This window comes from Megascapheus bottae, chromosome 38, assembly GCF_031878675.1.
Source record: "Megascapheus bottae isolate mThoBot1 chromosome 38, mThoBot2.hap1, whole genome shotgun sequence".
Classification (NCBI taxonomy): Eukaryota; Metazoa; Chordata; class Mammalia; order Rodentia; family Geomyidae; genus Megascapheus; species Megascapheus bottae.
In genome coordinates this window covers 2,973,505-3,000,290 of record NC_143546.1, presented here as the reverse complement: position 1 = coordinate 3,000,290, position 26,786 = coordinate 2,973,505, and the positions used below count along the sequence as shown (strand labels likewise).

Below are 26,786 nucleotides of genomic sequence, written 5' to 3'. Positions count from 1 at the left end.
TGGGAATGTATAATTTCCCCATTGCTTAGCAACCATTCCATTATTTGCAGGAACTTGTTAAGTGAATGAATGCATTTTGATGACAAGACAGCTTTATCCATGCCATGCTTCGGGCCACTGTTTAATAAGAAATAACAAAATGAAACACTGTGCAGATGATGTCCCCAGTCACTTCTTCCCAAAAACACCCTCGTAGGAGCAGGGCCGGGAAGTAAATTCTGATGCAGATTTTAAAAGCTAGTAGAAAACATACTATTGATTTTGCAGTAATAACACTGAGTAGACACAGTCACATTTTATTTTCTCGGTTGTTGGGTGACCTTCCGTCACTTGTAGAAGTGCTCTGTGGATGTGAGTCTGATGGTTTCAAAGTCCCTCATTGTGTCTCTGATTCCCACTATGTCCACCCGTGTCATAAACTCAGACCGGACCTGGAAAGAGATGTTGGATCCTGCTTTCCAATGGAAGCACGCTCAAACATGAGGCCAGAGAAGGCAGAATGGCAGAGTACATCCCTCAGAACAAACTCTTTCATGGGACATTAAATGTGTATTAACATAAATATGGCTTAATATATTTATATTTTGACTCTGAAAAAAAAATGGTGGTCTAAATTCCAAGGACAGATTTACTCTGAGGTCCTGAAACAAGCTACTTCTTCCAAGTATTTCTGTGAAAATATACCCACACACCGCACACCCCTACACACCCCCACACAGCAACTTGAGACGTCTCAAATGTTCTGTGTCATAGCATTATGTCACCTAAGTATGTGTGATTTATGAATGGAGATTGTGGGGACTAACTATGTAATTAAGCTTAAGGGTATGGTGCAGACGTGGGGCTTCAGCATTCTTTTCCTTAGTCTTTTCCTTCCTAGACCAGGGAACCTTTCAAGGCTTGTCCAAGGCAAAGCCAGCTTTGGGAATCAGCATGTTCTGCCTCTAGCTCACTTTTTTCCGACTCACCATCCTCCACAGTTCCTATCCCAAACTAAGACAGGGCTAAATCCAATTTCTGGGTTCATTAGTAAAAGTTTCCTGTAAAATTCTACATAATAGAGATAAGAGAGATGTGTATAGAGTAAAAAGAAAAATCAACAACCCCGTGATTCCCCACACATGGGATATCTAGGGTGAGGGATGCTAAGGATGCAGCCCCGGGCCGTGTGCGTGCTAGGCGAGAGCTGCGCCACTGAGACCCGGCCCGTCAGCCTCTGTAAGTTCTCTGTATGTGGACAGACCTGCATTTGTGCACATTGCCAAAAGAAACTCCGGTAAGAACCGGTTGCAGTCATGGTGGACTACACTGAGAGCCCATTTCGGGCCATCGTCCCTTCTTAGGGAAGCGGCGCCATAGACAGCGGGCCAGGCCCGGGCCTCACAGACCCTCTGCATTGCTTGCCTCCCCTTTCATCTGGTTGATAAATGACCAGCACGCTTTTTTTTTTCCTCCTCCCATGATTCCTTTCCTTGGCCTTTCTTCTTCATTGATTCTGGTTAGCAATGAAGGGTACGAATCAACTGCTCTCAGAGCCAGGCACAGTGAAGAGCTCGGGAGGCGGGGCCCTCGGTTCCACAGAGCTTTGTCTGTCATTGATCTTGAAACTCAAAATCCTCCACCTGTGCTGAATTGTGAACGTCGCTTAAAGAGCCAGGGCCTCCAGTATTGACAGTCAAGCCACCCATTTCGACTTGGTATGCTGCTACTGAAGCCGTGTGTTCCAGACCAGGCTAGACTCCAGCCAGCTACTGCTGTGGTCTCAGGTGGTCAGAACCCACTTCCTCCTGTGTCCTTGTCCCTTCCACGGCTCTGGCCACACACCTTGCCTGGTATCATAGTCGTCTACTTTTCTAGCTGGGAGAAGCCTTTTTGGGGAACTGTCAATTAAAACAGTAAACCTTGTTATTCCCATTTTCCAGTTGCAAAAATGTTCTTGAGTCAAGGGTAGCTCCAGGAGATAATGATTGCTGTTAATGAGCTGACAAGAAAAATCAGTCCCTTTTTAGAAAAACCATGGCACTTGAGTGTACTTACCCTCATGTGAGCAAGGGAAGGTTTCTTCATCGCACAAAAAAATTACTGATTGAGTTGGAGTAAGGCCGAATTCCAACTCGGCAAAGGAGGATAGAAGCGAATCTAAGGCAGCAAATTCTGCCACTGAAATCAGTCCCAGACACAGTCTCCTCACCAAGACATTTCAAGTCTGAATTAAAGCAGTATCCAGTGTATCTGTTTCTTTTCCTCTTTCAAGCTTACTTGAAAGCTCTTTCCATCAGAAAATACGTGCATAACTGCATGTGTGGACTAACAAATTTGTTAAACTTCAAAGCATATGTGATTATCTTCTCAGACCAAGAAATAAGACGTTGCTGGTACCCCAGAAGTCCCAGGGCCGCCTCGTCTCTTCTTGTTGCAACCCTACCTCACTTTGTGTGGTATTCCATCATCCATTCTGTAAACAGACCCTTAGGATGTGCACACACGAACCTCAGGCTATCTGTAAATAGGGCTATAACAGAAATATTAAGCAGAGTACCAGTGGCTCACACCTGTAACTCTAGCTACTCAGGAGGCTGAGATCTGAGAATCATAGTTCAAAGCCAGCTCAGGCACGAAAATCCGTGAGACACTTATTTCCAATGAAAACCAGAAAATAGGAAGTGGTGCTGTGGCTCACGTGGTAGAGCACTAGCCTGGAGCTGAAGAGCTCAGGGACAATGCGCCCAGGCCCAGAGTTCAAGCCCCAGGACCGACAAAAAAAAAAAAAGAAAAGAAAAAAGAATAAAGAAAACATTTAGAGCATGAGGCTCTGAGTTCAAGTCCCAGTACCAGCACCATACAAAACACTGCAACCAGCAGCCATTTTGAGGTAGAAGAGTCCCATGTCCTTGTCACCATTATTTGCCCCTCTAATTTCCTTGCTTAACTCAGCAGTAAGGAAGTGAAAAGTGAGACTTGGCTGTGTGCATTTGTAATAGTGTCTGACCTCGGGAAAGAGTCTCTGAAGAGGATAAGTAACAGGAAAACCACAGAATGTTCCTTTCTGTTTTTCCTATGTGGCATCAGGCAGCTGAGCAGACATCGCCTCCCAGACCACCATGGCACTTCTACACCTTCTGGCACTTTAGAGACCAACCAGTTGGAACGCTGAGCATTCCCCCATCTTGTCAGGGAGCCCAAGTACCCTGCTCTCTCATTTCAGGGACGGCCATGTGGCCTGCCCGCGAGTCTAGAGACCACAGCTGCGTGGCAGCTACATCCAGTTGGGCATCTGTTCTCCATAGCTCTGAGCGGTAGCTGCCAGGAGCCTTTCCCAGAGGACTGTGGTAGCTGGCAGGCAGCCGTGCTGAGAGACACGAGTCACGGAATGCGGAATCATTGCAAGATAGCGTACAGTGCGTGGGCACCAAGGCCGCCAGCGCAGGCGAGGCGGAGCCTGACTAATCCCACAGCACCTGCCTTCCGTCCCTTCTTCCAGAAAGAGGCCCAGCCGGCCTGGAAAGATAGCATGTTCTCGAAACAGGGCTCTGATGGTCTAGCGTTCTGCGGTGCAGGACAAGAGCTGGACGTAAGGGAGTAGGTGACACCACCAAGGGGCTGGGCAGGTTCTTCATTTGCAAGATTGAATCCAGGCATGCTCCGGACGAGGGAAGGGGTACAGAGCAGGTGTGGGGCTCTGCTTACCACCACTGGCCTGGTTCTCTCTACCATCATTGTCCTTGAGAGTCCTGACTTACTTCATTTAAAGCAGGAAGGCATTAGGACAGACTGGAATCTACTTATGAGCTGGGACCTCATGTCTAGGTCAGCACTCTACCGACTACATCTGGCAGCTCTAAACTTGCTAAGTGAGATCGTCCTTCCTTGAGTGGAGTCATACAAGTCCAGCAGGGCGTCCGTGACGTGTAGGAGATGGCACATCTCCATTGTCAACTTAGGAATGAGTCCCTCCCTGTTTCCCTTCTCAATTTATCTTGCTAAGTTCACTGTAAAGTTCTCCAACACCAATCAGTCCTTCAAAGACTGTCAAATTAACATGATTATAACACTTCTTTCGTTGCACCCTTCCCTACTCAAAAAGGCTTCCAGTTACCTATGTAATAATACCTGTATCCCTCAGTGTGGAGCTTGCCATGGTTCAGGGCACTTGCAATACTTTGCAGTGAGTCCTCGTTCCTATAACCGGGCAGGAGGACTTGCTGCCTTTGAAACAGACCACTGTGGAGGGAGGGCCAGTATCTGGGGGATTTGTAACCTGCAGGTGGTGAGGGTGAGGGGCCCAGCCAGCAGCAGCTCAGCCCCAGAGGCTGTACATCCGCACTTGGTTGTTTACACATCATGATCAGGGGTTAAAAATGAGAGGTTTGGGGTATCACTTCTGCTGTTGGAGATGTAAACACTGGTGGTGACTGAGGCCTTAACAACTGCCCAAGGGGCTAACTCTGCTCTGGGAAAGCTCTGTGGGAAGCCAGGCAAACACTAAGCCAAGCAGGGCCTGTCTGATACTTCTCCATTTTCTAGGAGGAGAGTCTTGCACACCTCTGGGTCTCTGGAGCAGGATGTCATCCCTTTCCTGAGTCGTTGTCTGTGAGGTCCTCTGGCTTCAGCAGTGGCATTGCAGGTTGACATGCTTTTGCTCATTTGATGAACTTCAAGTTGTCCTTAGTTTTGTAAGTCCTTATGAATGTTTCTGGTGCCCAGTAGAGGAAGAACAGTGACTCCAAACCACAGCTGTAAGGTTTATGCTATGGCTAATAGGTTAAGGTTTCTGCACTGTGCAATCAGCTTGATTATTAACTTGGCTGAATATTCGCAAAGAATATTTCAAATACTACAAGAACTTGGGAAACGTGATATGCAATGATTCTTGAAAATTATTTTCTAATGGAGTTAAATGATTGAAAAATTAAAGAAAGACCAAAGAAAAATTTCCCTTTGATTTGAAGATACTAACAACTAATGATGAAGTAATTTGGAGCTTGCTTTGGTTGGCTTTTGAAACAAATTTTTATTGAAAAAAGGTTGCTGTATCAGTTTCACTAGCATTGGTTCTCAGGGTTCATACTTTCAGATAATATAGTCAATTTTTTCTTTTGTCATTATGTATTCAGGTCAAATTGTGACTATATTCTGTTATTCATTAGTCTTTGAGCAAATTACAGTCATACCATTTTTTTTCTTAAGAATTTATTTACAGGGCTAGGCATAATGATACATACCTGTAGTCCCAGCCATTTAGGTACTGTTCAAAGTCAGCAGACTGTCTCAGAAACAAAATACAAAACAAAAGGGCTGTGTTATGGCTCAAGTGGTGGAGTACTTAGCATTTCATGGCCCTAGTTTTAGTTCCCAGTACTGTAATACACACATGCACAACGCGTGTCTATACACTATTACATACATAGTCAATCAGTTTGTAGAAGTGCATACCTAAAATCTAACATATCTATGAGATTAGATATGTATGTGTGTGTATTCAAGTACACCTTTATACACATATACATATGTGTATATACACATATACATATGTGTATATACACATATACATATGTGTATATATCTGTACACATTAATGTATATGTTATGTGTGCATGCACATATGTATACAGGTATACCTCTACAAATGGTTTATATTATGTATAGCCTTTTAGGTTTGATATTTATAGGTAGTAACAGTTTAATGTTATTAGTAATTACTGTGTGGTTGATCTAATGACAGTTGCAAAACAAGATTTTATTCAGGAATGCATAATTATAAAGAACGTACATTGATTTAAAGCACAATGTAAGTAGATTAGATAAATGTTTTACGTAGTTAGACTTACATGAGTAAGTCTTTAGAATTGCTGTTTTAGTACAGGCATACTTTCATCAAGTCCAGGATAAAGCCTTCCTGGCCTCAGATCAACTTCGTCCACCACTTAGGCATCAAGATGTGATTATCTCTTTTATTCACCAGTATTTGCCAGGTGCTGGTTGGACTCATTTAGCCCACTGACAGACGTCCCAGGTGTGGGGTAGGCCGGCAGGCCCGTGGTACACCAAACACCGAGCTATGGGCGCCATGTGTGCAGGGACTGAAGGCTGTATTGACTTTGGAGAGTTTAAAAGCAGCAATGAACCCGACTGAAACCCAGTCTGCTTTTCATTACGATCCTGGGTCAGCAGTTCTAAACATCAGCGGTAGAATATTGCGTTCTAAAAACCTGTGGTTGGGCCAAGGCCAGTAATTACTGTGGCTCCATTTGGTTTTTAGCAATAGATATGCATGGGTGAAAGGGGCACGTGTGTTATCTCTCAAGAAGGATTTGTACGTTGATCTGTACATTGAATTTAGGCCGCTCATGGAGATGTGATTAGCCTTGGAGAGTGTTAGATCCAGCTGTACTTGTTCATTTCCACAGCTGCACATTCAGGTTTACAGCTCCAGCGTTGCGATGGTTTGGAATCACTTGTACTTGTTTGGTGTCTGGTTCATGTCTCCAACCCCTGTTGCTACATTGCCATGCCTTTAAACTGCCAATGAGAAGTTAACACCGCTGGCACAGAATGAGGCCGTACAGAGCTCTTGGGTTAAAACACTGGAACAGAGGAACCAATGTGAAATAAAGGCAGTTGCTTTGTTCTCTTGGAGCAAATTTTAATTCACTCATAGCATTTGACTGAATTTAAGATGCGTTTTGAACACTGAAATGTTTAAACATTATTTGTCCTTAACACACCAAGAAAATAATGATTATGCTTGATTACTCTTGAAGACTGCTTTGTCACGGGGCAGGATGCATTTTAAATGATGCAGTACAGATTTTAAAAACCTCCACACAGTACGCCAAAAATGAGTATTTTCTTCTGTATTTAAATTATTCGTTTTCAAAACAAAATACAAAGCTCTGCTTTGGGTATTAAAGGTAAAATGAAGACAGAAGCGAATGCATCATCCACAATAAAAGGTATTGGGAGGATTGTGGTGGCTAATTAATGTGCTGCAGGAGGCCAGCAGGCCTGTAGACCACATCACACAGACCCAAAGCTGTTCTCCATGGATCTGGGAGAGGCCTCCTGGAGGATGCTCAGTGGGCTGCAGGCAAGCAGTAATCCATCCTTCCTTCCTTCCTTCCTTCCTTCCTTCCTTCCTTCCTTCCTTCCTTCCTTCCTTCCTTCCTTCCTAATACCCATCTTCTCTACGCTCCCAGACCTGGCTGTCTATCACACTGGAAACCCTCCAGGGACCCTTGTCTACCATGAGGCACAAATCATACCCTGATGAGGGATGAGGGCTGAGCCCGTGAGGTGGAAAACCCCGTTGTTTTCCTCATGGTCCCCTTCAGCTGTGTCCATATGAGCTTTATCTAGTCCAAGTAAGTAAATCTGACTACACAGAATGTTTCATTAAATCTGACATCTGTTCACCTCCTCTGAGTTCACCTGACTTCATTTGTTTTGATTCCTGAATCCAAATATCTTCTTAATTAAACCATAGATACCATAAAGTTCAACTTCTTTGAACGACTCTACTATCCTGCAGTTATTACCCTAGTCAAACACATCTTTCATAAAAATGTTCACTCTTGCCCTCAGAACCCTTTGGCACATAGACCATCCCCAGATTCCACAGGAGCTTTCTCTGTACACAGATGGCTGTTCGGAGTGAGCAGAATGCTTAGCCCCAAAGCTGCTCTTCTCATGAGCCCACATGGAAGCGGGCCTGCCGGGAGCGCCGCTGTCAGACACCTGCCCACGATACACGCTTCCACAGCAGTGTAGAACTAGAGGAGCCCTTAGAGACAGCATCCAGCCATCCCATCAACTGATGGGATGATGCAGGCCAGAGAGCTAAGGAGGCTGGCCCTGGGCACACACACCACTTAGCAGTGACCAAAGTAAGCCTGCCAACCAGATTTCCTTCCCACAGCCCACCTCCGTGGAGAATGGCAGATATCTGCTTGTGCCCTCAGGGAGAAGGGGTGGTCGTTGGGAGTCAAGATGTGTTTCACAGATTTGGAGGTACAGTCTCGGGTAGCCAGGCAGGGATTCAAAAATCCTGGGGAAGAATATATCCCAAGAAGCCCCAGCTAGAACCATTCTGCGCACATAACCACTGTGTTTTATTTTTTTTAAATACGTTGATTGCTTTCTGTAATTTTTTTAAATTTAAATGTTTACATTTGTCTTGTTTCATACACAGTTGGACTCCGTCTGTGACTCTTTATGGAAAGGGGATTGGGTCTATTTTATGACAGGGACATAATGTTAGCTGCCGTGGCTTTACACAGGTGTTTGTTTATCTCCCGTCACAATTGGAGACGGGATGGGACAGACCAGGCACTTGGGAGCCCAGGAGTTCTCTCCGGGGACCCAGGTTCCAGGGTGACACACATGTACGTAATTCCTTTCGCCCATCACTTTGTCTCATAAAAGTGAATGTTATGTAAGTCGAGTTAACACGTGGTGAGCACTAATTTTCGCCACTCAGTTCTGGCTTGAAAGACATCTGTGTGGTGACTGAATGAACAAACCTTTGTCCGCTCTCTCGAGACACTGCCCTAGTGGCATGGGCACTCGGGGCCTGCACTACCACCAGAAGGCTCTCCAGGCCGTGGCATCCTGCCCAGGACTGCCATTACAGTGCGAGGAACCTGCTCCCACAGAACCACAAGCACCACAGGCCTCTTTGCAGAATACAGGGCTCTGTTGTGCACCCCGCTCCCGCCATGGCCTGCCCAGGTCATAGTCTTCCTCGAAGGGTCGCCCTGACTTCATCAGTGGCATGGAGGAGGGGACTGCGTTCATGCACATCATGTATCCAAGGGGGACATTACTCTAGACAGCGAGGATCCCCCGTGGAGACTGGCCGTCCTTCCAGGGTTTGCCTGTTACGATACCAGTCGGGTGTAGAATTATGTTTCCAGTCCACGGCTGTGTCTGCTCCTCTAAACCACACATGGAAGGTGCTCAAATGCAAAGTGACCGTGTGGAGGCTTACTGAAAAAGTTATTTCTCCAAAATTTACAATTTCTATGAACAAAGTCAATCACAACAACCCAGATAAAAGCCACTTGGTCTCTAATTTGTATTCCAACCTAATTACACAATGACTGATCTGCTTACAGAGCTCTTTCTTCTTTGTCCACATTTTCATCTCCCACCTGCCTGTGGATTCTGATACACAGTCAAGCCTGTTTGGTTTTGGGACCTATACAAATACCATTTTTATGGCCTTTTTGTTATTATTTTTATGTTTTAAGTTGTATTTGTCAGGGTGTTGTATAGAGGGGTTAGACTTACATTCGTAAGGCAGTGCGTGTATTACTTCTTGAACACTGATACCTCTTCCCTTGTTTTTCTCCCACTTTCCCTCCCCCCACTCTTTCATCTCCCCATAACTTCCCCCCCCCATCAGTTTAATCTTGACCTCATTCAAGATGCAACACGCATTGCTATCTTTTCTTTACGTGGACACCTTCGATTTCCCGAAGGGGAAAAGTGTATGTGATTGTAGTTCCTTGGAATTTTAATCACAGCAAAAATGACAACAGGATTAAAAACTCACAGCTTGATTTACACAGACTTGGGACTAAACATCCCCCCACCCCGTCCCAAGATTCATTCCAGCCAAGGAACACAGACAGTAAAGCTGACCGTCTCCATGGACCCTGAGGCGGCTCTGGCAGAGAAAGGAATGTCTCTCCTCCCCTGCTTCAGAGTGAATTCTGGCTCTGTCCAGTTCTAGGGTTGGTGGTTGGCTAGCCCAGATTTCTCACCTGACTGTTGTCAGTTAAAAACCAACTATCATATCAGAGTTACATCTGGGTCAAGAGACGACCAGAATAAGTCCCTGAACCCAATGATTTGAAAGGCTGGCGGACTGGCATAGGGAGTTAGATGAAGCATTCTTAGGGCCCACCCATTGCCTATGCTATGCTGAATAATTCCTGATAAGGAAGGAACTCAGCGAGACGGACCTGTGGTTGCTATGAGACTGTATTACTTGATCTGGTTACTGTGTCCACGGGGTGTGGGTGTGGCTTCTCTGAGCAACCAGGAGTTCTCAGTACCCAGCACCCAGACCCAGGAGCAGCTGTGTGTTAACAGGAGAAAAATGAACGGGAAGGGCATAGAAAACAAGCCCAGAAAAGGAGGGATAGGAGAGAACAGGACATACGTGATGGTGAGTATGAGGGTGGACAGCTGCGGCCGTGGCTGGCCTTGGACTGCGAACAGGCCTGATGATCTGTGCCCTCCATTTCCTAAGACAGTTCTGCTTTCCAGGCCTGTTCCTTATCAAGCCACGGACCTTACGTCTAGAATGACAGAGGGGTTTCTTTGAGGGAAAGTCATACGGATGAGTCCCCTCCTAGCTCTGAATGTGATGAGGCTCCACAGCAAGGGAGCTAGGACTTTACAGTAGACGCTGTTCGCCTCTGAATTAATTATGCCCAGCAGGGATTTCTGGGAACTGACTGCTGCCGCAGTCCTATTTTGTTTTTCCTAGGGACTGTGCGAACCTTATTTGAGCTGGTATTTATAAAATGTGTTTACCGTGTTGGAAGGCAGGCTTCTGTTGGGCTTGGGAGTTTGTATCATGTAGCTGTGGGGTGTGATGGTTTTCAATTTTAATCCAGTAGATGCCCCATAAGAAGGAATGGTAAAAAAAAAATTCACACAGTGAAGAAATCACTACACAAACATTTCAGTATACTAAAAAGTACAAAGAAGAAAATGCCTATTACTAGTAATCGACCGTAAAAGAATGCCCACTTATTTTTTTGGCTTTTCATTTATGACTTCTTTTTTTTTTACATCCTACAATGTGAATGTGTGTGAATGTGTGCATTGATAATGCATATTTCCATGTTGCTAGAAAAATTGGGATCACGTCATACATGCTGCCTCTTTATGAATACATTTTCATTTAACTTTGTCTTGATTTTACCTTTATATCACTATCTTTGTAGTTCACAAAGTACAAAGTATATTTTAATAGCTGCATTTTATTTTTTTATAATGACATGTTATAATTGAGTTAATTCTCTGATATTTGGCATTAGATAATTCCTAGATATGGGTTTAAAAATACTGAATGAGACATCACAGTCTATCAATTTGAAGTTAAAATATGATTTCCTTAGAAATACAAATTGAATTTTATTTATTTATATATCTATTTGGTCAGTACCACTATTCATTGTTGTTGTTGTTCCAGTATTGGGGCTTGAACTTAAGGCCTGTGGTCCTATCTCTGAGCTTTTGTGCTCACAGCCGGTCTCCTGTCATTTGAGACACAGCTACACTTCCGGCTTCTTTCGATAGTCAATTGGAAGTAAGAGCCTCATGGACTTTCCTTCACAAGCTGGCTTCAAACCACAGTTCCCAGATCTCAGCCTCCGGAGTACCTAGGGTTATTGGCACCAGCTACCAAGATTTTAACACAGGGATTTGCACTTGCTAAGAGGACACTCCACAACTTCATCATAGGTTGTTTTTGAGACAGATTCTGTTTTTGTCTGGGGCAGTCTGAACCATAAACCTCGTACTTCTCATAGTTGCCAGGATAACAGACTCCTACCACAACTCCCAGCCTTTTCTGTTGAGATGGGGACTTGTAAACTTTTACCTTCCTGATCTCTACCCCCTGAGTGGTTAGGATAACAAGTTCCAAACTGGACCATTTTTTTTTAAAGCATTAATCATACAGATGAATTGGTTTTCCTATGACAATACGTTAGACTTTACCAGATTTGTACATTTTGGGGTGCTGTGGTGTACATTCTTTAATTACTATCCAGAAAGAGGACTGAGTGTTAGTTTCAGACTCATATGTCGTATGAAGAACTGTATCCACCGAGCCTTTGCCAACATTAAACATTGACTAATAGTACATTTTTATGTCCATATTAAAGTCCTGTTAATTAAGCCATACTGAAGACTGATTTTTAAAGAGGCATTGTCCACTGGGCCCTTTCTAGAGGCAAGGTCATGCACTAAGCCCCTGATCTGCTCTTCACTCTCTCCCTTAAAACTAATGGAGCCTGGAGCACGACGGTGGCTGAGGTCCTCCTGGGAGGGTCTCCCTGCAGAACAGCTACCCCAGAAGGGCAGAGGCAACAGGCGAGAGACCACAGTCCACAGTGTGGCAGAGCAGAAGGAAGGGCAGAAAGCCAAGTGTTTTCACGTGGCCCTTCCAAAGCCCAGGTCCAGACAGCCAAGCCTGCAGAGGGCCCCCCTCAGGGGGAAGGGAGAGAGAATTAAGTTCAGGCCTTTAACTCGGTGAAATCCACTGCTCCCAGAGCTCAACTTACAAGGACTAGGCTTTAGGAATCGCCTTGTCCAGGAAGCTTATTGTTTCTGCCAGTCTTCATCTGACTCCAGCTGCAGGGGGGCAGGGCAGGGAAGCTAGACATCACAGGTAGAGCCCAGAGCCAGCCTGCTGGGATAAGACCCAGCAACCAGCCACTCACTCGCCAGAGCTCAGAGTGGACCAGGAGTCATGCGGAGACAGACCTCAGGTTGCGCCTGTTTCATGTCCAGCCTTGGAGTGGGACCCTGCACACTTACCCTCTTTCTGAGACCTCGGGACTCACGTGCATACATACAGGTTGGCCCTAGTCTTGGTGGTTCAGGCTGTTTCTGTCCTGTGTCCTCCAATCTCGGGCAGCCATGATGGCCAGGCCAGCCCTACCTGATGACGATCTGACGCCCCCCAGCCTGTACCTCCGAGGGACAGGCTCATGGCTAGGCCTGTGTTGCTGCTGCTGGTAATATAGGCCTGGTATTCTGGTCCTCATGTGCCTGGACTGTTAGGACTTCACCATTCTCTCTCCATTCATCTGCCCTCCTCCTCCACCCTCCCACCTCCGAACAGCACACATGTCAGCTTTCTGGTGTTCTTTTTTTTCTAATTGTAATTAATAGAACGGTTACATTATATTCACCAGATAGAAGGTGCATTACTTCACAAACATTGATACCCCTTGTCATGTTTTTGTCCCCATTTCCCTACCCCCTCCCTTCACCTTATTTCCCCCCTTCCCTATCCTATTTCAAATAAACAAATAAACATATATACAATATATCAGATAACAAGGTAAAATACTGTAACAATATGAGACAACCAAGGGACAGCAAAAGAGATGAGAGATAACATAGTACATAAAGAGCAACAGTCACACCTTATATGGCTCTTGTTTCTATATCTTGGAGGTCCTTTCATTTAGCCTCATCCTATATGGCCTTATGTGTCTAGGTTTTGCCCTGTTGTAAACCTCTAGCTTTCTTGTTTTCATTTCGTTAAACCACAGGGTGGTTGATTGAAGGAGTTCCACCGTGCAGTCTTCCCTTGCATGTATTTTACTTTATCAGTATGATGGTGTACCTATGCATATGACCCCACATATGTTTTCAAATGTAATTTAGTTCTAGCTCCCACATACGATTGGAAATGTACTCTTTGTCCCTCTGAGCCTGACCTACTTCACTTAACAGAATTTTTTTCTCATCCATCCATCCATCCATCCATATCCCTGCAGATACCATAACATTAATTTTCCTAATAGCGACATACACTTTCAGTGTGTGCGAATGTGTTTATACATTTTTTTACTTCTCTATTTAGTTCCTTTGCCCATTTATGAATATGATTGCTGATTCTCTGGGAGGTTTAGTATTTTGAGCTTCTTCTATATTCTGGATATTAGACCCTTGTCAGACCTATTAGGTGGCAAAGATCTTTTCCTAGCCTGTAGGCAGTCTTGTTAATCACTATGTCCTTGGCTGTGTAGCAACTTTTTAGCTTGATGCAATCTTGTTTGTCAAATTTCTCTCGTATCTGCTGAGCTCCTGGAATTGTACTCAGAAAGTTCCTGCGTGTATCAGTAAGTTCTGATGTTTCTCCTATTCCATCCTGTGGTAGTGTCAAGGCTTCTGGCCTTACACTGAGGTTTTTGCATTCTGTATTGCTGTTAATACATGTTGACAGACAGGGCTCTGGTTCTAGTTGTCTGCATGTGGATGTCCAGTGGTGATAGCACCACATTTGTTGAAGGAGCTTCTTTCCAGCTTATACTTTTGACTCCCTTGAATGGACGGGATTTTCGTTACGAGTGGAGTCAAGGAAATACAGGCAGTGCTGGAAGGAAGAATGACTTCAATCAAAAGATGAATCCGTAGCCAAAGTGTGGTTCACTTGTGAAAAGCTTGAGGCTTGTGAGTTTAAGCCCCAGTATCTCTCACACACACACACGTTTTCTAGAAGGAAAACCCTTGGTGTCACTGTAGGTCCCACACAGAACGTTCCTGACCCATGCCCTTGATGTTCTTCCATCTGCTCTGCCTGAGACAAATAAGAGAAAAAATAGTGAAATGTGCACCTGTATCATTTGTGGAGATGTAGTAAAAGGATTTGTTCATGCAATCCACCGACCGAATGGAAGGTTCCCTCCAGTCCGTGCTGGAATGGTGTTGGGTTGATTTGGAGCCATGTGCTCTGGTAGAGCATGTGCCCTCGCTCAGGCTTCCTGGGTGCCTACCACCTCTCTGCACAGCTCACCTGCCTGGCCTTACAGCCGTCTTGCCCCAGGGAGTCATGAAGCACACTTAATCTGTGCTGGGCATAGAGCATGCCCTCACTAAGAATCAGCTGTGAGGATTACCACGCAGTTTCCCGTGAAGAGCCAGAATCTCTTACCTGAAGTTCGTGTCCTTTGGAATTCTGGCTTTTGGAGATTTTAGAAAGGCAACATGTACTCAGTGAACCCTCGTTGGTGATGTGGAGTCCAACATGGGAATACCTGTGCATCAGATGCACTTGCTGATCCTGTAGCTGGGATAATTACAGGCAAAAGCAAGCCCACTGTCAAGCTTTGTGGTGAGAGAGTTTGCCTGATGCAAGATAAGTAAGCAGGCTCCCTCCCAAAGCTCGCTGCAATTTCAGAACTAGACTACCAATCTCAGCTCCTGGACAGAAGTGCCACCGGGCATCCTGTCCCACCTGTTCAGTGAAGTGAATCCCATCTCTGTTTCCAGAACTCACCCAGTCCCTCACGCCCAGTGCCAGAAGGAAAAACTGGATCCTCCCCTGGGCCCTCTGACCTGACTCCTGGTGGCCTTCCCCTCCCCTTCAGTGGCATGCTGTGCCCTGGTCACCCTGGGTTCCCACCTGTCCACGCCTTCCATGCTCAGACCTAGTGTGGGCTTTCCTTCTAAGCCCCTCCCCTTTCGGGTGTGCTCATTGGTGGGATCATCATTCCTGACTTCCTGATTGCCCACCCGACCTGCCTGTCATAATACACTGTTAGGTCCGGCTCCCCGGCCAGCCTGTGCCTCCCATCCTGGTGGGCCTGAGTGTCCACCCCCCTGCTTTGGACTTCCTGTAGTTGCTGGGTAGCAGGTGCATACCACTTTGTCTGTTTTCCTGTGTGGAGAAGGCGTCTCGTGGACCTTTTCTGCTCATACTGGCATTGAACTACAATCCTGATTTCAGCCTCCCAGCTTGTAGCATGGTAGGCCTGAGCCACCAAGATCTGGCATCCGATGGCTGTCTTCATTGGAAAGGCTCGGGTTTTCCGACATGAAGTGACTGGAACACGTTCGCAGCCCCTCACTTGTCGTTTCCCTTACACGTATCTTCCCTGATCTTCACCATTCTTGTCTCATAAGTGATGCCACAAGCTCCTCCGTGGAGAAAGCAATTCCCCCCACCCCCAGGGCTTTCCCAGCTGCTCACATTCTGTGTCTGCAACACACATTTGTGCAGTGAAATTCAAGTCGAAGTGAAAGATTGAGCTCCCAGATACAGTCGTCGTATTTGGGTTCCAACACAGAAATCATGAAACAACATATGCATTTATTTGGAAAGCAGAACCTCAATAAAACCTGGTCATGTCTGTGTCTGTCCGAGCTACTGAAGGGTAGGAGCTGATGCAGAGGGATGGAATCAGTCAGTCTGGGAGAGGAGGCGGAAGGCCATCTGGCGGGGCGGTGGGATGAGGTTTAAGTTCTGTTAAGCCTCCAAGACTAGGTCAGTAACACAGGGATTTGTTCTGAGCCCTGTACAGCTCAAGCATAATTGCACAGTGTGATCCAGCTGAACCCCGCCCCTTCTGAGGTTCCTTCCACCCATCCAGATGCTGGGCCAGATGTTCCCTCCATCCCAGATCTGCTGCCAGGGTGAGAGTGGGCCTCTGAGCTGGGAGGCATCCCACCAACTGAACTCATGCACTCAGGGCTCCCTTACCAGAACCCAGGCACCACTGGGTCATTCAGGAGCATGTTGTGTGCAATCCCTTTTCCTTTGGCTGATGGAGCAGGGTATCATGGTTCTGCCCACCAGTTCTAGTCCTGGAGGCAGTTCTAGTACTGGTGAGGCCTGATGGATCTTGATTAAGGTGGATCATCACTATAAAGGCACATTCTCTGTTCTTCCATAATTCATCTCTGTGCCCACATCTCTTCAGTAGTACCGAGGTGTTCGTTTGGGGAGCAATTACCCTCCTTACATACGCTGTGGAATGTAGCTCTCTGCTGTTAGTTTTTGAAAGAAAGTACCAGAATTCTTGATCACAATTGAAGAAATGCAGGGTTGATGGAGAAGACACTGCTTTATGGTCAATGCTGCTCGGAAGTTTGTAATTTGGGGTAATGTCTTCTTCCTTTCTTCCCCTCTGTCACTCCTCTTTCCGTCATTCTTTGTGAGGCCAGTGCATGTGAGGGTCAAACTGTGTTCTGGCTCTCAGCAGAGAGTGATGACCAGGAGATGTGAAGCTCATGTTCTGGGAGCTTACAGACGGGTGATGGGCGTTAGCTTTCCATTGCTATGACAGCCATTTGAGGACACCAAGCCAGAAGCAGACATCCGGAATCCCCAGCTTCCTCACCAGCACAACCAGATCTGCCAGCTTAGGATGGCTTAACATCCTTGGTCCTTGCAGCTGGCGAGAGAGGAATTCAGGAGCCATGTGAACATACTGAAGATGATAGGGAGGGAGGGAAGAGCATGGCAGAAAAAGAGTCTGCGGTACATACACGCCCCAGGGAAGATGGTGGGTAGCCTGACTTCACCATCTTGTGCTGTTGGTAGCTGTTCTCCCCATCACAGGGCTTGGCCTTGGGTTAAACAGTGAAAATTGGATGGCTTTCTGATGAATGGGTCTCCTTCCTATTTCCTGTAAGTTTGCAAGTCCAAAGATTTACTGTGCTGTCATTCTTTCTTCATTCCTTTGTCCTTTTTACTTCCTCAGCCTTTTGTAGCCCCACTGTGTTGTCAGGCGTGTTGTGGTGTATCAGCTCATCCACCATTGGCAGGTCCTCTAGGTCACAATTCCCTGATGGATTCCTACTCCCCCGTATCACTGTGTCAGAAATACCCGGGCAAACGGCAGAGACACAGCGAAACCTCGCTGTATTATTCATAGACGCACGAACAAAGACCACCGAAGTTTCCAATCAGAGAAATAATCTTCTACAAGAAACCATGAGAGAGTAGTTCCGTCACCTCATAGTGGGAACAAATGAGACACAGGAGGTTGGCTTTGACATTGGAACAAAAAGAGAGGAGCGAGAGGAAGAATGAGGGTGGAAGCCTTCACAGACTGCTGCACTTGACTAGAAGCGCTTCTCCACACCCTCTGCCTGGAGTATGTGGCACAAACTATGCCCCTGTGCCCTTGTATTCCGCTGGTGGCCCTTCAAATGCCAGCCTGCTATGGTTTGTATGTGGAATGTCCCGTGTTCTGAATGTTGAAGGCTTGGTCCCTAGCTCATGATACTGTTGGGAGATGGTGGGGTCCAGGGGGAGGAGGTAGGTCCGTGGAGGTGTCCTCTGGAAAGAAACGATGGGGCCCCTGTCCCAACCAGTCTCTCCGTGTGGTGAGCAGCCTTTCTGCATCATGTGCTCCATGCCATTATGGGTTACCGTGTGCCTCAGGCCCAGTAAACCTCGAAACTGGGGATTGAGGTACACATTCCCTCACAATCTGATTATCCTGTGTATTTTTCTTGTAGTGACAGAAAAATAACTCATAGCTCAATTCTTGCTCCCTCTGTCCCCACCTTATCATAGCTCACATAATACTTATGCCTGGTTAAGGTCTTTGTCGTGTTTGAGTGTTCCTTTTATGTGAATGCCAGCTTGGTTAAAACCTGCCCCTCAAACTAAATTGTGAAGCCCGGTTGTATCTGATGGGCCCTTTTCATAACGCGCTGCGTGGAATGGTCCAGAAGGTTCAAGAGCTAGAGCGTGGGGGAAGAATAGTGTGGCCTCCTGTGCTGCCACTGTGCCCGAACACACCATTCACACCTGTCCAGGAGAAAATGTCTCCTCCGAAATAGCTACCTTTATAACCACAGCTTTGTGATGCTGGGGTTAGAACGTTACCTGAGACCTGCCCAAACCAGTGGCTGCTGGGTTCTGTCTCCATTACTAGGTAAAAATGATTATAAAAATACCTTAGTGAGAAAGATGTTTGAAGACAGGCAAGGTAGGAGAGGAGCTCTGTGTTGAGGTCACATCCAGAGATCACTTACTAAGTGATCACATCCAGGGATCAACTTCTACACTGTGCACAGATGATCCCAGGCTGTCCATCTAGTGACGAAGATAAAGATGATCTTTGCTTGCAACTATATAAAGTCTTTGTGTTTTATATAAGTCATAGATTATCTCAGTATGAACTAAACACACATATATATGTATATCTATACATATGTGTATATATAGAGAGACAGATAATCTCCTCCTTACATCTATTATTCATTGTGGGAGGATTTCTTTCAGACTTGGTCATTGTAAATGTGCATATCATTTTCTAAAAGATGAAGGAAATGTTTTTAGTTCTTAACAAATTACATTTTGAAGACAAAAATGTATTTGTTTCCTGCCTGGTGCTTTGAGTACTTTTTTTTAAACCTTTCTCTAGCTCATACCTTGCCTTCTCCTTTCTACTCTTTTTTTCATATATTTTTATTGTAGTTAATAGAAGGGTTACACTATATTCACCAGATAGAAGGTGCATTACTTCACATACATTGATACCTTTTCTCATGTCTTGGTTCCCATTCCCCCCCCACCCCCACCCCTCATCTTGTTTCCCCCCCTTCCCTATCCAATTTCAAATAATCAAATACACATTTATCCAGTATATCAGATAACAAAGTGAAATACTGTAACAATATGAGATAACCAAGGGACAGCAAAAGAGATGAGAGATAACATAGTACATTAAGGACAACAATCACTCATTATATGGCTTTTGTTTTTACTCTTTTCTTTGCTTGTTGCCCTCTTGTAGAGTTTTTTGAAAACAATAACCCGGCAGTTGTTTGCTGTCCCTGTTGGAATACTTCACACACGGGATCCGTACAGAGGCGGGACCCTTTCAGAGCACCTCTGCTGGAGATATTTGTCATCAGGCAGATGTAGATATAGTCACATGGGAAAGCAGTTTTTGATTAAAGAAATATATTCCAAAGAGGTGAATGAGAGTGGTCAAAATCTCCTAGTCTACAGATTCACTAGCAAATAAAGATAACAAAACAACAGAACACATGGGAACAATACTTGATTGATGGTGAAATGAAATTTTGTAAGAAGGACTCTAAAGTGAACGGGGTACGATTGAGCCTTGTTTGGACATGTAATCACTAAGATAGAAGAGGGATGAGCAGCTGGAGAGCGCAGAAGGCTGGGAGGACCAATAAGCCACTCTCTTAAGTGTAGTTGCAGAGGCAGCAGTGTAATTATTGATGCACAGAGGTAGACTAGGGAGGGAGAAAGAAAGAGAAATGAAGATTGGAGTTGGCGGGTGATTCCTCGCAAACATCGGGTCTGTTCTTTGTGACTAAGGAATAATGTGTTCGTTTCTATAAAGATGAATTCTTGGTAATTTTATTTGTTTGTTTGCTTTAACAGGGTGCTATGAAAATGCAACAAATATAATACGTCACCAGGGAAAGGACTTGGAAAACCTGTTTAGAAGCCGTCAGAGGTAAGTTACCTAAGCTTTTCTTGAAATTTCTCTAGAATTAAGCAGAAATTACGATCCAGACCACAATATCACCTAGTTAGAATGACTGAGGGGCAGTTGAGCTGCCTAATCTGAAGAGAAGAAAAAGAGAACAATCAACTTGCATCAGGTACTCATAGCATAATCAATGGAACAAACATGTATTGTCCAGCAGAGATACATTTTATAGCCAAACACCTAACCAGTTGAAAGTAAAAGGACAGAAAAATGGCGAACCATAAAGCGAGTAAACAAATTAGGGCTTGAGCAACTGTACTCAAGTCAGGAAAAAAAAAACTGACTTGAATGTTAGTAGATACAACACGGACACTTGGTAACTATCAAAAAATGAATGCATGCAGAGACAAGCCATTATAAATCAGTATGCACCAAAAAACAGAACCATGTTGAGTAAAAATGGACAGAACTGAAATGAGACGTGGGAAAGCTCAGTCCCTCATTTTCATTAATAAAACAGCTGAACAAGACCAAAAAAGAAATAGAAAAGATGAGTAACACTACCATACAACAGATATCTATAGATCATTCCATCTACCACCGATGGAATACCCATTCTTTTCAAGTCTCTCCGACTAGACTGACCAGATGTTAGGGCATAATACAAGTTTCATTAAACTTAAAACAATGGTGATCAGACTCGGTGTCACAACCAAAAAGACATTAAGTTAGATAGTAACATAGTAAGCTTTGAGGATCTCACAGCTATATAAAAACAATACACTCCTAAATAACCAGTGGGTCAAAGGCAAACAAATCAAATTAGAAAATGCTTTGAGATGAGTAAAAACAAAACAACCTAAAATTATGGGATGAACCTAAAACAACAGTTAGAGGGAAATTTATTGATGTTGGTGGCAATATCAATACATTGATCAGGAAGAAATATAGAAATGTCGATAGCCTAATAAACACTGCAAAGGAAAAATGAAGCAAAGGAAAAATGAAGTCCAGGGGTACAAATAAGGAAACAGTAAAGATTACAGCAGAGAGAAGAGAGACTGTAAACACAGTGGAGACAATGGTTGAATGTACGTGGTTGCTTGTCTTCTTCCTGAGCCAGGCAGGTGTTATGACCAAGTTGGCTTATCTCTCCCGGGGAAAGTTTGATGAATGGTCCCCCATGCCGGTCCCCTCCACACCGTGCTAAGTACTGAAGTGAACCTCACCTGCTGTGCGGCAGGCTAGACACACACAAGGTGCTAAAGGAATCCATGTTCCAGTGTGCTAAAATAAAGGAGCTCCGAATATACCAAGACACAGCTGTCCTTTAGGGGTGTCCCTGGCACGTCCTCTGCAGCCTGCCACCGACCTCGGTGCAGACAGCCACATTTGATTTCCCCATGTGATACGGCTTTTTGTATCCATTAGCAACCCAGGCCTATGTTTTGATGGAACTAGACCCCAGTCACTTCCACACTGGCTGGATTTGAGCAGTGTTTGAAGTGCTGACCTGTCTGAAAAAAAAAAATGCATGGCCTTCCCATAGCCACAGAGGGATTTGTCCTCCTAAGCCAGCTGCTCTCTTAATAGCAAAATGTCATCTTCACAGCAAATGCAGTTTTCCAGATGGGCTATGTTTCAAAATTGGCTGATGTTAGTGGAAGCACAATTTCTTATTATTTTAAACGCACACACACACACACACAAATATTCTTTCTTTGAGTCTGAAATGAACCATTGGAGTTAGTGTTCTGTGAGGGGAATTGTGAATGAAGACATCTCTAGGGCCTCCTCACCCTGTTCAGTCTTGTCAAGATTGCTCTCGGCAGTCTTGAGAAGGGAAAGGACTTAGCTAAGGATATTTTCTCCTGTGTCCTGACTGCCCTTCAGTTTTTCCATTCTGGCTAAAGCCCACACTGTATTATAACTACCTGAAGCAAATGCCTCAGTTTGCTTACACTTGATGGGCGCCTTTGAAGTAGCGAATTCTGGATTTTTGTCCTGTCTTTGGCACCTTGTGATTGAACAGTGTCTTACATAGCAAAGTTGTATTTGGTTCTAAGTTTCTAAACTGAGGTACACGCTGCATACAGTAAAGGTGTGTACACCTCTTCAGTGGGTAACTTAGTGTGTGTGTGTGTGTGTGTGTATGGCATCTGTGTAGTCACCATCGGATCAAGACAGAGAACACCTTCAGCTCCCCAGAAACACCGTTTGTGACTAAGTTGGACAGGAAATACGTTTGGTGACGTTTACTTGGACATCTGTCACTGACAGGCAAAGACGTGTGTCCAGAAGAGCATTTGAGCCCTGTTTTCATGAGTTCATAGGAGGTGAGGCATTCTGAGATGACGCCAACAGAAGATATGTGCAATCCCAGACTTTACCAGTGCATGCCTGTTATCACAGCCAGTCTTCCCAAAATAATAAGTACAGAGCCGTGTGGCAAAAGGAGCTTTTGAAAGGCACTGCAATAGTCATACCTTATGAAAGGAAAAGATTAAGGAGAGAATATAATTTTTAAGGTATTTCAACTTCACCACTTCAACTTTGTCAGTAAAATGGATATTTATTATTCTATAAGCCATCAAATCATTCAGCTAGATTTATTTTATTGAGAATTTACATATGCCAGGGTTTGGTAATGCCCTTGTCAGCACCATCCACCCTGAATCCACATTTTAACTTTTTCCCGAGGACGTTTCACCACACATACAGCTGCTGCTGCCTGCACTTCCAAGCCTGTAACCATGTTTAGTTTTCTCTCTGACTATGACATTTGTACTTCCAAACTCAATGCTTCAGTGACTCTCGGCGCCCTTTATATACGGCGTTAACTCGGCTGCTTACTTACAAGAACAGTGAGTCTCAAGTTGGAAAGCTTTGAGAAATATGAGCTAAGAGTTTTATATCCTAGGCATTTACTGAGATGACTTGCAAAGCAATGGCAGGTGGGAGGGGAGGCGGTCAAATAAATAAAGCTTCTGCCAGAACTTTTGAATCCTTGGAATCAAGGCCCTCGAGTTTCAGTGGCCCTGTAATTGGAGAGGAACTCCATTGTTTTAGAAGGTGTGAGAATTCGCCTAGATGCGCAGATTGGTGTATAGTGTCCAAGACAGGACACTCGCCAACAGATCTCGTCCTGGAGCTGAACTAGACTTCCCCTGGTTTGAGAGCAGAGGTGCTAAGAAGCAGGGAGGGGAAGACAGTGGGTCAGGACAAGTCTGGAGGGAATGAAAGCCCCAGACAAGAGTTCAGCTTCTGTTGCTCTGGACACTTAGTATATGTCAGTTTCTGTGGCTAGTCTCAGACAACATGGCACCCAGTACCCACCCCCCCCCAAAAAATCCTCTGACGTAGCTACTGTTTTTATTGTTCAATTGGAGAAGTTTGAGGTAACGTCAGGAGCTCTGTAGATCACAGCACTTCTGTTCCCTTATCTAGCTCTACAGTGAGGTAGGGGAAAAACATAGGACAGGGGGACTTGACCGATAGATGAAAACCTTCTTCTTTGTGACTAGAAATGGAGAATTGGAGGGATGGAGCCTCTGCTTTTTTTTTTTTAACAAAATAAGTGTTCTCTGCAAATCGTGGAATATAACAGTGTGTCATTGTTCTTTATTTGGGGCTGTTGTTGTTGGTCAAGACGTCCTCCTTCTAAAGGGCCCTGATTCTCTTCATCTGAAAGCCTCTCTGAATTCAGGTCAGCAAAGGCCTCCCTTGCCCACAGCGGCTGGCTGAGCCTCCACAAGCCTCCCTATTTAAGAGCCTTGCTTGCATTGCACTGTGCTGCCATTGTGTGCCTTCTCTGTGCCAGGGATTAGGAGTTAAATGACGTGAGTATCACTACAGTAACAACTAGTCCTTAGTTTATCATAATGATGTGGGAAACCTGTTCTATGAATAATGTTTCAGAGCACCCGTGGAAGGATTGGTTTTTGCTTTACGTAAGAACCTATTGGGAGAGGATGTTTGCATCTGTCTGTGGAGAACAGAAGTGCTTTAAAAATAGTCTTCCCTCATTTCCCCTCATACATGGAAGCTAGATCTGAAACACAACTGAGCGCGATGGTAACACAGATCTCTAGGTTGTTTCTGTCTGGGCTGAGGACAGAACTTTGGCTGCCAGGGGCCAGAGCCTTGCTGTCCCTGACTTCCGTGGCTCCAGGGCTGGAACAAGAGGTCACCTCCCGCCGTGCCACCACAGGCCGGCTTCTGAGGGTCTTTCTGGGAGACCAACTCAGTGCCATTTTACGTGGACTACAGAAGCTCGGGCCAGGGGCTCTGCTCCCTGGCCGTCCCTGCCCACCATTCTGTAGTTCCACGTCACACGTGTTGTCTGCAGCTCATCCACAAGCAGTCCAGCTTAACTGCCCACACACAGTCTCATCGTAATCTCTGAAAAGTTCTGCCCCCCTGCCTTTGCCCATGCACTGACCTGCTTTGCAAAAGGCCATTTCATGGAGTCAACCAGGACTCTTTGTAGATCCACGCTTTCCAGGGAACCAGAGACATTTTCCTCCTTTGACCTTGTGATAGAGCTAATGAATATTCAGAATATACCTTGCTCCTCCCCCAGGACATGAACCAAATCAGCAAATTCTGTAGGGAGGGAAGGTGAATGTCTTGGCTGGTGGCACAGCGCGCCTTTCCCATTGTGAGATTTCTTTAGTAGTTTGGATTTGTATGCAGTGAGTATATTATTTATGCCCATAAAAATAAATTAAATTCAGAATGAATGCATAAATAAACAAATACACAAAAGCTTGTTCTCTGGGTGCCTCTGCCACATAGCCAGGTTTGAGAATCATGGCATTAACGCATCATAAAGGAAGAAAAGAAATCTAAATAGCTTAGCCCGTTAATCTCTAGTGTAGCTCCTTGTATGCCCAGGGCTGTGACAGGGGCTGCATGATGGGCAGTGATATTCCAGCCTTCATCTCTCCTTTGTGCAGACTGAGGTTCTGTGGGCAGTTCTGTATTTCATCTGCAGTAGGGAAGTTCACGTCATCTTAACATGGACTGATGAACGCCATGTTTGAAAGTAGCCAGCTCAGAGGCGTGTGATCCTCCAGCTGGACTCAAGGACCAGTGGCGTTCCTTCTCCCATCCTTTTCCTCTATAGACATAGAAGGTCCTTCAGGATAAATGTGCAAAGGGCATTGGACTAAACCCAGAGCTGTGTAAGTGGAGAGGGTTGTGAGGGAGGGGAAGCAGTTTAGGACATCCTTCATGGAGGAGAAGCGGAGAAGGAGGAGGAGGAGGACAAGCAGAGGGAGGAGGAGGAGAAGGAGGAGGAGGAGGGGGGCACGCAGCAAGCAGGCCCCTGGAAATAAGATCTCAGCGAGGTGGGCCATCCTGGGAAGAATGGGTGGGCAGAGCTAGTGAGAGCTGTGCTTGGGGGGAAATGAGGTGACCATGCCTGAACCATAGGGAGAAGCAAAGACAATAGCCATTCTCTCCTAGCAAAGAGAGAAGCCCCAGGACAGGCAGGCAAAGGGAAAGGTGGCCAACAGGAGATGAAGGAAATCCATTTCCCAACAACCACATGTCCCCTGGGGTGCAGAAGCAGAGCAAGCCTGGGTGGCTGCCCTGTGTTTTCAGCCGGTAAATCTCTCTCCTTCCTTCCACTGCTTCTGCCTGAGGGATTTTTAGCCAGCCAGGGTATCGGCCCCATCAGTGAGCTTCCATGCGACGTAGAAATACCAGCAACAAGCCAGACGAGACTAATGGGAAATGGGACCAAAGGAAGTTCTTCCTGAGTGAGCACTGCTAGCCGCCCAATGTGTTGAGGGAGGACACGGGAAGGAAGCCATGGGAAACTCTTCCTTCAGCGTCCGCTTGGCTCCTCCAGGAGAGCAGAGGAAGCCTTAGGAATGCCAGCCACCCAATGGTTTCACTCCCTGGCTCTGCATTCTGAGCAGTCTAGAAGGCTGGACACATTTGCTTCTGATCAAGGCTCTTTGCATGGGAGCTGCGGATGAAAGGGGCTTTCATAGAGCCGTGCCATCCCTGTGGCTACGTGGCACACATCCTGGGACTGCCACCTACGTAGCTTTCTCCAGCCGCGTCTGCTGATGTGGGCTTGGATGGGAAAAGGCCCAGGGCACAACCTGGAAGCTGAAGAGCTGGGCAGATACTCCTGGGGTGAGGAACTAAAATACAGTCGACCTCATCGAATCCCAAATTGGCTCAGGGTGAGTGTCCCTTAAATGCTTACGCAGGTGGCCGAGGGGTTTTCATCTTTTCCTCAGGGGAAACATTTCTGGATTCTGTTCAGAAATCTCAAGCAATTTCCTTTGTTTCTCGTCATGTCCCACTGCTCCCAGTCCCCGAAGCAGGTGTCCATAGCTGTTGCTGATTTTTTTTTAGATTGCTTCATGCAAGGGGCCTTAAACATATCTCAAAAGGCTGACCTTGAACGGATGAAGTAAAATAACCTCCTAAACATATGCTTTACAATATGCCTTTTCATCTTCCAGATGTTGGGAATGTTCTGTACACTTCAATTCTTGACATTCACTGTCCCACAGGCTTACAAAGAGGTCAACCGAACAAAACAGATGTGGCCTTCACTCTTCCTTTCTGCCAGCACATCCCAGTTTAAGGCGATATGGTGCGGTTTAAGGCGACAGAGTGTAGATGAAGGTGGTACATACAATTTTACACAGCATGTGCTATGTTCTCGATGTTGAATAAGAACCTACTGTTACCCGGTTTAGAAAGGTGAATGTGCCCACTCAGGGTCCCGATTTAGTGCCTTGTCCATGTGGACGACAGAGGCTCCAGATCCTGGCATCCCTGAAGGTTGTGGTCATGCAATGC

The 26,786-nt window shown here is 45.5% G+C and overlaps 1 long non-coding RNA gene across 2 annotated transcripts in view; it reads left to right on the top strand.

Moving 5' to 3' along the window:
* LOC150041827 (uncharacterized) overlaps positions 1–26,786 on the top strand; it is a 224,232-nt gene that overhangs the window by 24,764 nt on the left and 172,682 nt on the right. For both annotated transcript variants that reach the window (XR_016533704.1, XR_016533705.1), the window contains exon 2: positions 19,907–19,982. This is a non-coding gene — a long non-coding RNA (uncharacterized LOC150041827). The remainder of the gene's footprint in view (positions 1–19,906; positions 19,983–26,786) is intronic.